Raw genomic sequence first — 18,091 nt, forward strand, 5'->3', positions numbered from 1 at the left:
CAGCAATGCCTTTCTTCCGGCTTCTGGAGCAGACACCGAGCTTGACAACATGTTCATCTGTGCATTGTAATATTGTCAGCAACATCAGTACTTTGGGGATTTTTGACTGCTGACTTTCAGTGACATTTGGAGCAATCTCCATGGCCAATGGGAGATACTCCTCTGTGCTAAAGAATATCAAAGAGGCTGTTGCATTTAATATATTGGAGTGCATGAGACACAGCAGCAGTTTGTGTGATTTACTGGGAAGAAAACAATGTGCCATAGCATGTTCTGTAAATACAAGCACAATCATGCTGCATCCTGCTGTAAATTTCCTTTACTGCTAAGTGTCTAAATTCATAAATGCAACAATAATGGATTAATTCAAAGAATAGGTTCAACAATCAGTTGCCATGAGAAGGATATAGCAATTCAGATGATGGTGACATGGGACAAAACATGTCACTTAGGGTATGGCCTGATGCCCTTGAGTGTGCAGGAGGTGGCTAGTCCTGGGGAGACTGGAGAAAGGGGCTGCCCCAATTTCTGTGCTGTAGATCACCCTCTCTGAACCACTTCTGCTTCTTACAGGAAAGACTAACCTGCATCTATTGCTGGATACCACCCCTTGACCTAACTTTTTTAATGTGTATCAGCCACAAGACAGTTGATTCCTACTCTGTAGTGTCTGAATCCCTCTCATATTGGATTCTTATTCACTTTTGCTCTCTTTATATCTGGAGGGTGGGAACAGTGAGAATTGCTCTGTGTTTCTTTGGACAGCTTCCCAAAAAGGAAGAAACAGATAAGTAAATAAATACATTTTAAAAAGCAGTATTAATTTTTACTTGCTCTGAGGCTGATAGAAGAGAGAAGCTGGCTGGCAGGAGGCAGTGTGGCGTGTTTGTTATCACATCTCGTTCAAAGTTTGATGTAGCCAGCTGGCAAATACCAGTGACTCTCCTGAGTTCATAGCTCACTCTGTTTGTGTTGACATTTCTGGCAAGGAAAGGTAAAGAGTTATCCCAGCTGCAATAACCTGTGAGGTCTCGCTCTGCATTTCTCTTAATTTGCCTGAAATTAAAGTCTCACTCAGCAGGAGCGATTTACATGCCAGCATTTCCCATTGTTACTACTGGCTGGGGGACCTGCAATAGGAGGATGCTGTGGGAGATGGCACCTGTAGTGATCCAGTCCCATCTCTGTAACTGCACACCAGTAGCCTCGCAGCTTACACCTTCCTTTCCTCCCTCTTAAAACCTGAGTTTGTTTTAATCTGGCTCCTTCCAAATGCAGCACAGAGCTGGCGCAAGGTGCTGCAGCCCCCAAATGAGCAGCAGACTGAGCCCTGCCGTGTTCCTGGAGAGGCAGGTGTGGAGATGCTCAAGGAGCTCCTGAAGAGAAGCCTTCAAATCAGTATCTTGACCATGCATCCTTATACAGGGACTTGCCATTTTAGCAAGGAGAGCTCTGTGCTCCCATGGCTAAGTCACTGTTCTCATACTGTTCACAGCATGCTGTTTGCAATTTGGAGTCAGTTTGGATTGTTTTTTATCACTTGTTTGATATTAGCTGCAAGATAACACAGAGAAGCTTTACCTGAATTCCTGCCCAAGCATGTGAGATGTTGCTGATGGGCAAAGGCCATGTAAAAACACCCTTAACTCTAAAGAAGCAGCTGATGCTGACAGTGGCTTTCCTTTGAACTATCAGAGTCCATTTCAACTTCAGATGCCTTTGCTCAGAGCCCTTGACTTTATCATTAATATTGAAGTCTTTGGGCCTCACTCTCTTCTCCTGCCAGACTTACCCTGAGGTGACACTGGAATGGTTTTCCTCTTGATTCTTACACATCAGAGCAAGACAAAAATCCGATTTCCAACATGAACCTAGAATATATATGAAAACAGAACCAAATCAAAGCAAAAAGAAGAAACGAGCCAAAACTGACAGGTCTTTTGCAATATAGTGGAACTATAAGACACACTTGATACAAAATTGGTTGGAGTTGTTGGGAAACTTTACTTTCATTGCACTGGTCTTTGGACATAAGGTATAATGGCATGGTATTTTGTCATAGCACATGAAGCCTTATTAAAAGTGTAGAGTAGATGTGGGATATTGGACTGGTATTTTAATTAATGATAAAAGAACCAGTGCTGAGGTCAGAAGAACATTTTATTTCATTTGAAATAGATGACAGAAAAAACTCTGCTATTTTAGTAATCTAAATTTTGCCGAACGTATTTCTGACTAAATACTTTGTCCTTTGAATTGCTGCTGTATTTTAGGTGGAATATGTCAAGTAGTTCTGTCATTATTGGATGTTCTTTAATAGACTTAACTGGAAACTTATTTATGGATCAAATTTATGGGCCAGACAGCAGTAAGAAATCCTTTTTCTTTCTGATAAGATGGTCTAGGTACCCTGAGAAAAGCAGTGGTGGCATGTGTGGCAGGTGCACCCGCCCAAAGAAAACAGAGCTTCTTGGCTGCTGAGGGGTAGCAGCTCCTGACTGCCTTTGTTCTCAGGGCTTCGCGGTAATTGGGGCCTTTGGCCAATGGGAGCCGCTATTGAGCACAGGTCAGATTCGGCCTGGGTATAAATGGAGTCCCCTCAGGCAGCCATTTTGAGCTCCTCCCCTCAGGCAGCCATTTTGAGCTCGTCCCCTAGAGTAGCAGCTGCAGTCGAGGACTCTCCCCTTGGGTCCGGACGCTGCCCAAGGAAACTCCTCTAGGGGCCTTGGGTCGGGACGCTGCCCCGAGCAGGTCCTTGAGGTTGAGAGCCACTCGGTGAGTGATAGAGTGTTTTAGGTTGCCGTTAAATGCTAGGGAGTGGGGCTTTGTTCTGTGTTTTGGGTCGTTTAAACCCTAGGGAGGTGTGCTTTGTTGAGCATTTGAGGTTGCCCTTAAACCCTAGGAAGTTGTTCTGTTCTCCTCAGACATTTGAACCTATGATTTATGGAGATCTAGTTAATTCTGTTAATAATAAATTTTTAATTTTTGGTGGTTTATTTGAGAGCCTCTGTAACAGCATGCTCTCACATTCTTTTGCTAGGGATCTCTGTGATGTATGTAGACAAAAAAATAAATACAAGGGAAGATTTTCTTATGGTATTTTCCTCTTTTTTGGTTATAATACAATTTGGTGAATACAGGTTACACCTTTGGAAGGGAAACAGATATAGTGCTGCAGATGATTGCTGAGAGGACATGATATATTGTGTGCTTAATGAATCTTTTCTTTACTCCCAAGGCCAGACTTTCTCAGTTGAGAAACTGAGAACCAAAAAAAGCAGGCCAGCCATGGAGGGGAAGGGAAGCCAGAGAGAGCAAGCGCATGACAGCATTGGCAATCACTGGCAGGCTCCAGGTTGTCTTTTGCAGTCACACTGCTGCTTGGTTGAATTCATCAATCATTATGTGAACTAGATTCTGTCTCCCAGCAAGTTTTTCTTGTAAACTTTCATATCCTAACCATTATCCTCCTTGCTACTCCAAAGAGAATACTGAGACCCCTATCAGAGACATCTGATGTCTTCAACTTCCTTATTTTAAAATACTTTTCAGTCTCTGCCCAGGTTCCAAAAACCCTTAACATCTCTTACTGAGAGGTGGCAGCAGCATATTTGACCTTTAATTCTCCTCTTCCATTTCCCCCACCCCAAGAAAGGAAGGGGTACCCATTCGTCCTACAATGTTGAGCATGTTGTAGAGGTTGTTGGACAGTAAACTTGCTCTGACACATGTGCTCTAGTAAGGCCGTGGTAGCACTAGTTAAAAAATCCACAATTAAAACTCAACAAGAAGAAAATGTTTAAAAAGTGATAAAACTATGACTGAGCCAGAGCTGATTTTTGAACCTCTGCAGCAAAAGCACCAAGGCTCTGGGGAGGAAAGTTCCTTCTCAGCTCTTTGGCCTTTTTAGCCTTCTGTACAAGCAGATGCTTGGCAATGGCAAGTCTTCCTGAAAACGTATTGATAGGACCAGCTAAATAAATGCATATAGTTTAAAAGTCACTTTCTCTATGCCTTTCTCCATCTCCCCTACCGAAATAGTTCTTGTTGATTTTCCTCCTAGTAACCAAGTTTTTTCAGAAGATTAGATTCAACACAGTAGTTAATTGCCAAATTTATTAAATGTTAAGGCACTAGTTATCTGAAAAAGAAGTTCTCCAGACAACTGTTAAGGTCTGGAGATGGTATTTTCTCATTGCACAGGAGATAAACTTCAATTTGAATCAATATTTAGTGTTCTGTGGCAGGATCCCAGGATGTATGTGAGTTATTGATAAGTGGGTTTAGATGTCTTTGTTTAAAGTGTTTTGTTATTTATATCTGAGTCACCCCCAAGCAGTAAATTGTCAGACTTGGTTTAAGTGTTAGTAGTTCTGCTGTCAAATCTAGTGAATCAGTTGTATGGCTCTTAAAACATATTTGAAAGCCTTCACACCTTCATGTGGTGCTGCTTGGAGCCTCTGTCAAAAACAACATTTGCTGATTTGGTGTTGGCATTATAGTTGTAAAAGAGAAGAACCATCTCTTAATGCTGACTGCATGGGAAGCTGTGGTGCTGAAGTGATGGACCTGCAACCCAATTATCTGGGAGGCAGAAGTCTACATTGAGAAAAAAGAAATGTTCTCATTGCAGTTTTATGCGGGTTTGGGACGTGCCAGAACACAGAGGTGAGGGCACATAATGAGAATATGCATCTCCAGCTCTTTTCAGATGTCAACTGATGTTCAGGACAGGCACTGACTGGATATGATCCAAAGCCTGCCGAAACAAGGGAGTATTTCTGATGATGCCAGTTGGCTGTGGCCTGGGACCGTGATGAGTAATGGAGGAAGGGGCAGATTCTGTGTTTGCCTAATGCTCTCTCAGGTGTTGGAGCTGGGCTGGCAGGGAGTGTGGTCTGAAGACTTCACCTGGTAGCACTTTTCCATTCTTAGGTCTCGACTCCTGACCGGACCAGCCTGTGGCTAACTGGCTCTGGTGAGAAAGTCCACAGGGAACACCATGGTGATTAAGATCTCTGAAGCAACCCCTTCCTTCAAATATTGCAAGTGGTAGACTCCAGTGAGACTTTTGCTCTCCATGGGTAGACTTGTGTGGTCCTAATTCCTTGAGCGAGACTCTGTGTAAGTCATATAGCAGCTGATTTTCCTTAAGAGCGGATCAATTCTGGTCACTACCCTGTGTGTGATGGTGCTTTGGGTTGTACCGAAGTACCCCATTGGCTTAAATGTACCCAGCATGGTCTCTTAAAAAGTTAATTTCTGTCAGTGCCTGCTGGCACTCCCCTGTCTGCAGCCAATTTGGTCTTATTACTTGCTGTTACCGTACTGATTGCTCTTCAGGGGAATGACCATCACATCAAGGTTTCTGCTGAGTGCAGGGCATTTGCTGCTTCTCCTGCTTCAACCCCAAAATCTCACTTTAAAAAAGGGCAGATCTTTCTTCTGTCATCAGTCTAAATAATTGATTTCTGCCTTGTGTAAAACCAAAGGCTAAGGAAAGCGTCATCGACGCTGGTAGATGATTTGGCTCAAAATCCTTGGTGAGGCAGCAACCTTGAATAACTGAGAAGCCAGAAGATGAGGGCCACCAATTCTGTTGTCCCTATGACCTTGTCAGCACTTAAAAGCTCCTAGGGGGGCAGGTGCTGACTAAATATGTGCACACACACTCCTGTGCTGGACTACAGCCGTGCAAGAGTGCATGAGGGACAGATCCATGTGTAAACAAGTCATTGATGGACCATGCAGAGAGTTGAGCTTAACCACTGCTGGACAAATGGCTTGTGAAGCCTTCTTTCTCTCTAGTTTGATGAGCAAACAAAATTACTTTCTCATCCTTAAGAGTGGACAATTTGCCTTCACAGCGAGGAGATGAAATTAAAAAATTAAAGGAAACCCAAACTATTTGACTGTCTTGCTAGCATTCTGTGTTTCCTTAAGCTTTGCTCCAGTGCTTGCATTGTCTGTACTGTTAATAACCCTGTGTTCTCCCCTGGAAGTTAGTAGTTTTATATTCTTGCCTCTTTTAAAAATGTGACCTTTAGCTTTTGAGTTTTCATAATTGCTATTAATCTGTTCAATAAGGAAAAATAATAGAAAGGGCAAAAATTATCATCTGGTCTGTCTGACTTCAGTCTTTGACCCCAGTATTTTCTCTTTTAGAAATGTCACCCCTCACTCTTGGGAATGCTAACCCTTGCCTGGAGGACAGCTGCTGGGAGCACACGGCTCATCCTGTGTGCATCCACTGCAACCTTGTGTAGAGGCAAACAGGCTTCCTTTTGTTTCTAATTAGGCCTTCGTGTCCTGCCCTTCCCACTGCCTTTTTGACCTGCTATTTGTATTCAGTAGCCACAGTCATCCTCCAGCTCAACCTCCCTAGCCCAAGAGGCCTCCCAGTGTCACACATTCCCTGGAGCTGTGCCTGGGGTGTAGCTTTATTATTTAAAACCTCAGACTCAGACAATGCAGGATGATAGTCCTGTGATCTAAGCTGGCCCTAAACTACCTTGTACTTTCTTGTATGCCTTGCATTTTCAGAGCAAATATACTTTTAAACTCCAGATATTTGAGTGACAGGAAGTTGGTTTTTCAACCCTTTTCAAGTAATTTCACTCTGTCACTGTACTTCTCCCAAGTGGTATCCAGACCAGTCTCTGTCCACTGAGTGTCCCCCTTCAGAAACACCTCATATTATAATACGGTACAAAGTGAACAAATATTGGAAAGAAAGCTGGAGGCCAGAGAAAAATTCCTTTCCTCTTGTCTTAGCCATGTATACCATGAAAGTGTCTTTCCAGCACCTAATGCTTGAATAATTCTCCTCTTTAATGCCTGAAAGCTCTGCTCACCTCCGCCTTGCTGGCTGACTGAACTCACACTGCCTGCATCTCCTTCCAGGATGACAGCCAGGAAATTATTACAGTGCAATTTAAAGACCATAAAATACAGGACGAGCAGATGGCAGGTCACGTCTCCTTCCCATGAATAGCCTATGTCACCGTGGCACTGCTTCAGTGCATGCTGAGCCACACTCACAAAGTCCAAACAAGAAGCATCACCAGTGGAGATGATGTCTGTCAAGGCACCATCCCAGCAGCACAGACCTTACGACTGTGACAAAGAATTTGGGCATTGGCAAGAAGCTTAAGTGACAATGAGCTTTAAATACCTGCTGCTAAGATAATCACAATAATCTGTCTGCCAGCTTTTTCCTAATGTGCATTTTCTAATTCATTGTGGGAGGCAAAATCCTTTGACTGGTGAAATGAAGACGTGGCACTGTGACTATAATTTACATTGTTAAACAACTGGAAGGAGCAGCTATCAAACGCTGGAAATCCTACCCAAAGCAGAATAGCTGCCTTCACAGATTAATTTTTTAAAAAAAACCGAGAAATTAGTGTTTTCATAGAAAGGAATTCCTGATGCGAGGTATTCTCAGTTCTGTGAAAGGAATTAAAAAGGCGAATGTCCCAGTTGCAGGATTTGATCTTTTTGAGTCTGCCCTTGGAGTTGGGGATCTTACCCTCTATCTCTCATTTCCTGCTCTGTGGACTACCGTGCTTTGTGGGGACAAGGTGCTGGAACAGCCATTATCATCATTCCTGTCATCCCAGAGAGGATGTTTTTGAGCAAATTACTTTCCCTTCTATCTAATTGGGAAACTCAAACAAAACTGTGTCATGTATTGGCCCTTGGTGCAGCAGTCAAGGTGATCCCCTTTATCGTTTCAGCATTAATTGCAAAACACCTCTGCTCCTACGGGCAGCACTTCGCTGAAGAAGGCTGTGTGTTACCTATTAATCAGCAACACAGTTGGGTATATTTGATGCATAGGGACACATCATGGTGTAAAATTTGTCATCGTTCCTTTACTGCTGGTGGTACTAGAACAAAAGAAGGATCTGGGATTCAGAAATATCTTGGTAGAATGGAGTTAATAGTTTGATAGGAAAGTGTTTTCTCAAAAAAATGAGGAAGACACTACATCTAAATGAGCCACTGAGCTCTAACTGCAGGGCCAGCAGGTGTACTGTGAGAAGCACAACTATCCAGAAGTCATTCATTACACAGTTTATTTTCAGTTAATGAAGATGATTATTTTTTTTTCCTTTCACACTCAAAGCCTCCTTTTTTTCTTCCCTCCCTGAGATGAGTGAGGGTGGCAGGGAGCTAGGATCAACTTATCAGCCTGTTGCCCAGGTGACAGCTCAGGACTGTGGTCCACCAGCAGTGCCTGGCTTGCATGAGGCTTCATGCAGATTTGGATAGTGCGTGAAAAACACATTTTCTTGGTTCTCCTTTAGGTGAAATCTGCTGTAATGTCACCCTGTTCCCATGTGAGTATATCTGTGCCCTGCAGAGGCTGTATTTGCTACCCTTGTTGGCAAACCCCTCTGAGAGGCTCATGGAGCTGAAACTTGGAACTCCCTGCTCACCTCTGGAAATGGCCCTTTCAAGGACATTTTCAAGGCATATTTGTAGAGGCTTGCATTGCTGCTTGCTGTTCATGCTGAGGAATAAATTGGATTTTACTCTCTGCAGCTGCTTTTGGCACCTTTCACTAGTGCAGAAATTCCCATTGTGATCTGTGAAAAAATAACCACCAAAAATCCTTTATTTTCTAAGAAATAGTCCTGGGCAAAATGTCACCTTTCATATAGGCCGGCTGAACTTAGCCAGTTGTACCATTTATTCAACAGGGAGCATTACAGTTTGCACTTTGCATTTCTAAGAATTGAATTTGCTAAATGGAGCACTTCCCACTGACAGAGCCGGAGTTGTGCTATGCTTTATTTTTTTTTTTTTTTTGCAGCTGGAAGCCATTTTTACTTGTATCATAGAGCTTCTTAGCCCTGTTGGATCTGGCTTAGTGTTTCTCAAGGGACGGAGGAAAGATTGCTAATAGCTTTCCAACCCACTTTAGTCTCTCTCTTCATAACGCAAACTCTCAGCAAAACAGATTCGAGCAAGGTCTTTGTCCTGGATGACTTTTTGCTAAATAAGTTAGCAATGCTCTAGTTAGCAAAATCTCTTATTCCCTGTGGATGCGTTCAAACTTACTGGGTACACTACAGTGGGGCCATGACAAAGATAATGTAAGAAATGCTAAGAGAGGAGTTGTGTCATGTTTAAACCTTAATGCAGCCAATACCCAACATGCGTACTCAGATGTACCAGGGAGATAAAGAAATATTTTGACCTGAATCAGAAAAATCTGTGATTTTCTCACAGACAGTCTGAAACTGGTCCCTCTTTTTCTCTCTCTCACAGATGAACAGACAGAATAAGCTGTCGACCTTCAGAGAATGAGTTGACTTTGCCTTTCAAGAAGAACATTTGTTTCTTCTACATGAAATTTATTAATAAGTGTGTTTTCCACAGCAATCTTAGTTCCTAAAAATATGTGTCCTAGAGTTTGTTAGATTTTTTTTTTTTTAAGACTTCTGTGGAAGTTGTATGCTGTGGGGTCATGCAAAAGGGAGGAGGTACATGTAACAACTTATTGCAAATTCTTCCAGACTTTTTTTCTTTTTTTTTTAAATGCTTTTTCTTATTCCCGTCATACAGTGAAATGCATCTTTAGATGACAGATACTGGATTCTGACAGGCATCACATCTTGTATTGAGGCTAGTGACAGTCTGAAAGAAATTGCTCATCTGAGTCAACAGCCAGCTTCTCCAATTGTGTTTGTCTTCAGTGCTAATTTCATTTCTTTGCTCAGTTTTCCTGGAATCTGAGCACACACACTGACCTGATAAATAACTGAAGCTGGCAATAAAGATAAAGGAAAGTTCTACACTTCAGAGGTCAAGCTAGCCTCCAAATCATATTTGCCCTAATGGAGAACAAATTCAACACTACCAAAAGTCAAATGAATGTTTAGTCACCTGAGAAAATACCATTATAAGCTGAAATGAACTCTCATTATTTTTTCCATTTTATTTCTTTAATTTCTCCTTGGCTTCTGCTACAAAACTAAAAATAGGGGCATTAGTCACAGGGTACTTCAGAGGCACCCTTAAGGCAGAAGCAAGGTTCTAAGGTAAATCAGAGCTGGTGGCTCTTAAAATGGATGAAATTGCTTGCATTAGGCCTTCAGGATGCATATTTTCATTTACTTGATTTATTCCTATTGTTTAAGCTGTGATGTGAAGTGGCACAAACGCAATGGAGCCAGCCTGATGAGGAACTTTATAGTGAGCTGTCAGGGCAGAAAATCCCATTGCAGAGGGACCCTTTCCTCAGGGCTGTTTGTGAGGACAGTGCAGCAGAAAGCTAAGTGAATGATTTCAAAGGAAAAAAAAAAAAAGAAAAAAAGGCACATGGGGAAATAGGCAGGTAAATTATCTGACATGCTCTTAGGCACCAAGGTGTTGGACCGCCTGGTACAAACAACTGCAGAACTAGTCAGAAGCAGACCTCTTTCTGGAAGTGAGGTGGTGATCCCTTTCTGGAGGTGAGGAGGATGTCTCAGCCCTTCATCTTGCTCTGCACAGTAGCTGATTTGTCTCCAGAGGCTTCCCCTTCCCACATGAGCTGGTCCCTTCCTTCTCTGCCCAGCCTGAGAGATGCTGGTGACTTGTATCCTGATTATATCCATAAGCCTCTCTCTGCCTTCTCACATGCTTTGAGCATGTGAATATGAAGGCTGGTAGCTGCCTAATGCAATATTTCTGACAGCCAAACCTGTTTCTTTTGGACCCCAAAAGGAGGTTAGTAAATAATTTTTTTCTGTCATTACTGATGTCATCAGGTCACATTCCCATGTCATCGTATCACCAAGATCCTAGAAGGAACATCCTGGGTACATCCAAGGCATCTTGGCAATAACAAGGTGTTTTATTGATAGATATGCTGGGTTCTGGAGAAAGAATGGAACCAGCATGGCCAAATGCTGCTTTAATAGTGTGTCCAAGACTTCCTCGTGCAATTTATATCTTGGAAATTCCATAAACCACATTTAGTTTGCAAAGTGTTGAAAGAGAGTAAGGAGTTACTATGGAGGTAGGTATTAGCATGAACTGGGGAAGAGTGGAGAACCTTTTATATATCCCATTGTGCCCCTGTAAAATCTCAGTACTGTCTTACCTCACTTGATACATGTTTTGTTACTACGGGCATATGAGTCTTAATTGGTTGCGGGAACTTTTCTACTCAGTTTAAGTGCAGTTGTGGAGTTTGTTAAGGGCAGCTACGTAGCTTAGGTCTACAAAGGATGAAGTATTTTCTGATCTGTGGGTGTCAATTATTTATTACAGAAATCTCTTTGTCATGAAACTTCATCTGATTTGTGTTCATGATGGCAAAAGTAATTCTGAATGATTGACTTGCATGTTAATGTAATACATGGAAAAGGGTGGACACACCAGTAATGCCTGTGAGTTTCTGTGCTACAGAAACATGTACGTCATAACAGAGCTGTCAGCAAGTTGTAACAAAGCTGACTTACCACTTAAACTGTTTTTTTTTCGCCTATGTAAGATAGTGTGTGGGTTTTATAGTAAGTTACATTGAACCAGCTTACTGGAGGATGTCTTACTGTACTTTGTGGCTTTTGTTTATCCACTTGTGCTGCCTTTGTAATGGGAATTCATTTGGTACAAGTTTCCTGTAAATTTCAAATGTGATATCCCCAAACAAAAATCCATGAGCAACTCTTTTCTTCCATTTCCACAAAAGCAAAATATTTCAGAAGAAAATTCTGATTTTTGTCAGAATTATTTTATCTACAGAAAAAAACCACACAATATGGTTCATTTTAGTATTAACACGAACTACCAGAGGTGGTGTATTTTTAGTGATGGGTGTGTCCCTTCCCTTTCATTGATGAGGTTTCCAGCTGGTGTATGGCTCCCCTAGTACTGGGACATTTCTCATGGAGCTGGGAGATTTCTGTGGCAGTGATGCATTTGGGAGATTCAGCCCAGTGCCAGAGGTCAGGCTGAAGAGGAAACTGAGAGCAGGAGGTATAACAGCTGTATGGACACAGCCATGGGCAGTTTACAATCAGATAGGTTGGTACATTTTTTACTGAAGTCTTCTGAATTTTTCTTTTAAGGCATATATCTTACTTTCATTCACTTTAGAATGATAACAAATACCAATTTATCAGACATCTTATTTTTTGACCAGCTGTATACAGAGGTCAGCAAGAGATTTGTTTTTTTCCATTTCCCCCATCAAGGAGTCAATGCTAGGTTCATGAAAGCGTGTCACTTTCTACCACAAAATATCCAATTTTAAGGACGAAAGGACAAATTCGTTTCTGGAGGAGGCAGGTTTGATGATTCGCAATTGTAATGACATATTTATTCCAGGGCTAAACTTGGCCAACTGTTTATAAGAGCACACAATATAACAGATGTAAATGTAGCATATATTGTTTGGCCGTGGGAGAAGGAGTGCTGCTCCTGGCATAAAAACAACAAAGTGGATGAATCTGAGAGCTAATATGATATCCTAGGCACTCCTCCATATATCAATAGAAGGAATAGTACTAAAAAGGCTGCTTCTCAGATTTTAATAAGATGGTGTCTGTGAAGATTACATTTTGGCTTATAGTACAATATTTCATTTTCCTCAGTTTTTAGAATCTTTTCTAATAATACATCTGTGTGTACATTTTGTGGCTGCAAACATATTTTAGGTCACTCAGTCAAGTGACATTAAAAAAAAAGTGCTAACAACCAATTTAAAATGCTGCTGGTAGATGGGTGCAATAGCTCATCTGGTAAACAAGCTGTTACTGGAAAAAAAAGTTACTGGTACTGTGTATGACAATTATGGCAACTGAAAATGTTAGTTCAGCTCCATGTTACCAATGCCATCAGCAGGCAGATGGTTTTGAGATAATCCCAGTCAGACTGGCCATGTCTGTTCCATTTAACATAGCCCATACGAATTCAATCTTCTGTTGGATAACTGGTAATAAATCTCCAGAAATCAACCATTCAGAGGAAATCCCTAGTTCTCACTCAGCACTCTTTCTTGATCTTATAATTTGCTGTACCATTCATGGGGCTGCATCATGTATTGGGCTCTTAATCCAGCCATATTTTATAACCAGATTTCCTAGAAGCTGGAGACAAGAAAAATTCTTAAATGTTGCTGATTTAATTTTCTTTCCAATATTTAGATCCTGGCTGATCAAGTATATGTGACACCACTGTTATGTTTACTGAAAAACAAACATTTGCAGCGGTAGGAAAATTGTCTATCTATACCTCATCTGAGATGCAACACCTGTGTTAACACTCTCACCTGTACAAGAACAGTATATTCTCTACTAGTGGGCAGTAGTATAGGCAACTCAGCAAGTATAAACTGCATCCTTGAATGTTCCTGTTGCTGTAATAGGGGTGGCAAAGAGTGACATTAGTCTTCTGAGCTGAAAGCTCAGAGCTGGCCATTGCTGCTTTAACTCAAAGTGTGCAAAATGGAGTAGAAAATGTCATTACTTTTATGTTAAGTGAGTGCAAATGTGCAAACCATGGAATATGCAGCAGTTTTTTAACCCCCTTGAGGACAAAATAGATCTGTATAAACTTTGCTGTAACTTATTTGCTGGTGAGGCCAAATTTAATGAAAAAACCAGCTCACAAAAATTATTTGTTGATTTAAACTCCTCTAAAGCATCTAACTGTCTGAGAGTCTTGTGCTGGCACATTTGCAATAAGCAGTTCAGTGGAAGGGTGGCTCAGAGTAAAACTTGTTGGTGGGCAGAATTATGGATTTAATATGTTCAACACCATTAATTGTACCTGCTATTTACTTAGTGTTTTACAGGGTCAAATTGTCATCCTAACTGATTTATGCAACAGTCAAGATCTTTTATACATTCTAACCTTGAAGCAGGCCAGTAAAATGATATGCCTCAGATCATCCAGAAAGTCAGTGGCAGTGTTAAGCTTGGTCCCATAGTTGCCAGAGGCACATCGGGGCTTGTTCCTCCCCCATTTTACTGTTAATGGACTGGCTGAAGTTTAATTTAGGTAATTTTTCAAGAAAAGGCAAATTCTTTCTGTGTGTCTGAAACAGAATATGTATAAGGAGCAACAAAAAAATATTTTAGGAGTAATCAGAAATGTTTAAGTCACCTGAGAGAATCAATACCTGATAGCCACTGACACACAGAGCTAAACAGAGTACCTTATAGCCACCAACAGTTTAAGTTCTCTTTATGACTACCTTGTGAGCAGTCTGCACTCTTGAATATATTAAGCAGCTGTGAGTAATGAACAAACTTGTAAAAATTAATATGTTTTTTGGAGGGACAGTTAATGAGCTGAAGAGAGGCTAAATTTATTGAATGAGTCATTTACTTAATGAACAGTTTGACTCAAAAGTATGGTGCCTCTGTTGCAGCTCGTAGCTGGACCTAAGGGACCTGTATGTTTTACTCTGGTATAAATTGCCTCCTGTATATTTTAGTGCTATGACAGATTTCTGGCCTTTCCAACAGGATGTGAACAGTTAGATAATGATAGCAAGCAGAATGGTAACAGTGGAGTTAAGTCCTGGAGGAGCATCACCACAGCCAAGATACGGCAAGATTAAGAAGAGAATTGGACTTGTAATTGAACTAGTAGAAACATCCTGAAGGCTGATGTTAGCAGATTTTGGAAGGGAACTAGTATGTCATCCTTCAGGTTGTAAAGTAAACTTTATTAGTGGCTTGGATTAAACTTTCCTGGAATGAGAAAATTATCTCCTCTGTCCCTACTGCAGCCTCTCTCTGATGGATCTGAAGTTGTCTGGTGTCCTGCAGCAGGACTTATGCAAGCCAGAGGCTCGATCCATTTTGGCAGTTCTCATGCATCTTTTAAATCTTGTAGACACTTCCAGCACAGCCATGGTGTAAACGCGTGTAATAGAGTATGATGGAGAGGCTACTTGGCTATTCCCATGGCAGGTTGTTAATAATGAGTTTTTCCTGAAGTGTCTGGGACTGGTCACTAGATGCTTGACTCAGCTGACTGACCCCATGCAGTAATTCCTATACAGTTTTCAGCCTTACTATGGCTCAGTCTGGGAGAAGAATTTAGTTTCCTGTATATTTGCTGATGCCTGCTCTAGTGTTTAAAAGGAAATGGCTGACCATAACTCGCACGTACAAACCAGGCAGAGCAAATCAGCAAATAAGCTGTGTGATATCATGCCAAGGAAGCCACTTCCCTGCATCTGCAGTATATGAAAGGGGATATAGCATGGCTACTTTATAGCCATGGCAATACTTGGCTCCAAGTTAGTAAACAGGATTAATGAATGATTGTTTTGTTGATGAAAAACCCGTAGCATTTGTGGACTGTTGAGGGAATCAGGTGCCAAGAAGAAAACATACTAAGCCACTGCTTTTAGCCCTGAGTACAGATGCAGCACTCGGAACTGGGAAAGGGTATGTTAAAGAGTAGAAAACAGATCGATAAGTGGTTCTCGGAGAGGAATGTTTGGTGCTGGTTAAACGGTCAACCTACAGGGAGGTAGAGAAGGAAAAGCTGTTACAGAAAAAAGGGTTTAGTTGTTAAAAGCAGGGCCATACCTGAATCAATTTTTTTTTGTATTTTAAAAAAAAAAGAAAACCTAACCCTGAGTGAATAAAGTATCAATTTTCCTACATTTTAAATGAGATCTAAAAAGGAACTCAGTAATGGCATTGGTTGCCATGGTGTTTAAAGGTGCAGCTCCACAGACACTTCAAATAACAGGAGAAGCTTTTATCTGCCTATGTGGCTGAGTTAATTTTCATCTGCTGGAATTATTCATTTAGTTTGCTTTAATTATTCTATATTGGCAGTATCATAAAAGGGCCTGATCCTGCCATCTTAATAGAGACAGAACTCTTTTTGACCTCAGAGGAAGAAAGATTAGATGCAAGCCGAACTAGTCAGGAGGTGCAAATGGGATTGCTGCAGCTCTGGGCTTGCAGAGATGCAGAGAAACTTTGCTGATGGCACAGAGGTCCATTTAAATAGGGGTCAGGGCAGAACTGGGCAGAGAAAGACTCACTAGGCTCTGGGGTGTGAAGGTGCATGGAGAATTCACAGAAGAGGTGCTGTGTCCTGTTCACACAGGCACTGACACTCTCCCAGGTCTGTTTGGAGGGACTGTTGAGGTTGGAATATTTGCTCTTGTGTACTCCCAGGTTTTGCCCTTCTTTCACCAGATCAGTAGTATCCCCAGCTGGGCTAGGGAACCTTGGTGAAGTGGACAAAGCCCGTCCCCCTGCTTTACTCACCTCCAAGCTGCTGATGTGTTGGACCACCCCATACCAAGCAGGCTTTTGAGCTCACTCCTTTTGCATGTCTTTTGTGGCACTGGGAATGGTTATTGACTGAATAAAAAGGTTATTAAGTAGATGGGACCTGCAGTTAAGTACCCAGATCCCTACTGCACACTTCGGTCTGACTTCTGAAGTGCTGAACACTTGGCTTCTCCCATGGCCTTCAGTGGTACCTGCTGGGCAGTTGCTGCTGATAGCAACACCACGGGTGAATGCTAAAATCCCTGCTCCTGCGCTCTGTTTGCAGTAGCATCCCCATGGAGAGCCTGGAACTTTTTTCTCATCTTGTCTCATATACACAGTTTATTGATCCTGTGCCTTACTACCTTTCTATCTCACCAGCTTAGCTCCTTCTGTCCCCTTGTATTTTGGCTAAGAACACAGCCATCAATACTGGCATTGCATCTCTAAACACAAATACCTCTTTCCTGTATTTGACATTACTTAAAACACAGGAGCAACCCGAAAGAGGAAAAATTAGAAACTGATGATGTGAGGTGATGCAGCCCTGTGTAACCATACTATGGCTGTCATTTGAAATGGGTGATCAATAAATACATTTATCATGTTTTCTGTCCAAATATTAGTTGTCACATAATCTGCAATGAAACGGCATTCACAGTCTCAAGATCTTTTCCAGCACCCTCTCTATGCTTTACTTTATTGATTTTTTTTTTCCTTGTTTCCCTTAGAAGCATGAGTCAGGAACCCTCTGTTATTAAAAGCAGTCCCAGTTGCACATACCTTTCATTTCCTCTGGATTACATTAATTGCCTGACAGCTAAAAGTGATCTGGGTTTTTCACTCTTCAGCACTGGACTGCAAGAAATATTTACCAGCTACAGCAGATTTATAAAGATGCCACTGAGATGCCTTGAGACTAACAATCAGAAAACACAGCAGCAAAACAACACTATTTTTCAAGGTTAAATGCTCAGAATGCTAAAAAGGAATTGCACATAATAAAGCCAAACAAAGACTTGGATACAGCCCATTTTTTCCTCCACTTGTCTCACATAAAAGGAAGGTGCCAGTGGTTTAAAAATGATTGCACAGTGTCACATGACAATTAGAAATTTAATAATGGAGCTTTAATTTTAATTTGGTTTTGGTTTTGTAGTTCAAATATCCGTTAGTGTCAACCCCCTACCTACTGCACAGTCATTTTCTTTTCATGCATGCCTTGCTTCGTGTCTTTATAAGACTCACTTAGCTGAGAATGCCTGAATGTTACTATATAAAGAGCAGCTAATGTGAAGGAGGGATTGTCCAGGCTGATGTTAGCAATCTGGAACTCAAACATGTCCTGCATGACTTTGAACAAGTCATTTAGCCTCCCTGCACCCTGTTTCCCAAGGTTAAAGTGCAGGTGATAGCACTTCTTGCTCACTGAGGGCTGGGAAGATAACTGCTTCTGAAGGTGCTCAGGTACTATGGCAACCGGACCAGGAAAGGAGCTTTGACAGAAGGAAATACCCTGTAGATGTGTACTGAGAAGGCAGTGATACAAAATTTGCAGGCTCAAATACATCAACAACTTTGCAGCTTTGTTTCAATGACAAAATTAATGGGCCTGATTCTCATTCAGCCATGGCCACCACTTCTTGTGCACAAAAAGACCCATCTTAAGGCCCTGCATCACCTGCAGAGATGCTGCTCTCAAGCCATAGATGTACTGGGGTCTTTTTCACTGCCTTGAAGCAGTGACTGAGGTCCCCATATATGATATGAAGATATTCCCTGACTTAAAGTGATTTCAGGTCTGCAAGTAAAAAAACTGAAACTTGAACTTTAAGAAATAA

Source organism: Strix uralensis, chromosome 16 (genome assembly GCF_047716275.1).
Source record: "Strix uralensis isolate ZFMK-TIS-50842 chromosome 16, bStrUra1, whole genome shotgun sequence".
Classification (NCBI taxonomy): Eukaryota; Metazoa; Chordata; class Aves; order Strigiformes; family Strigidae; genus Strix; species Strix uralensis.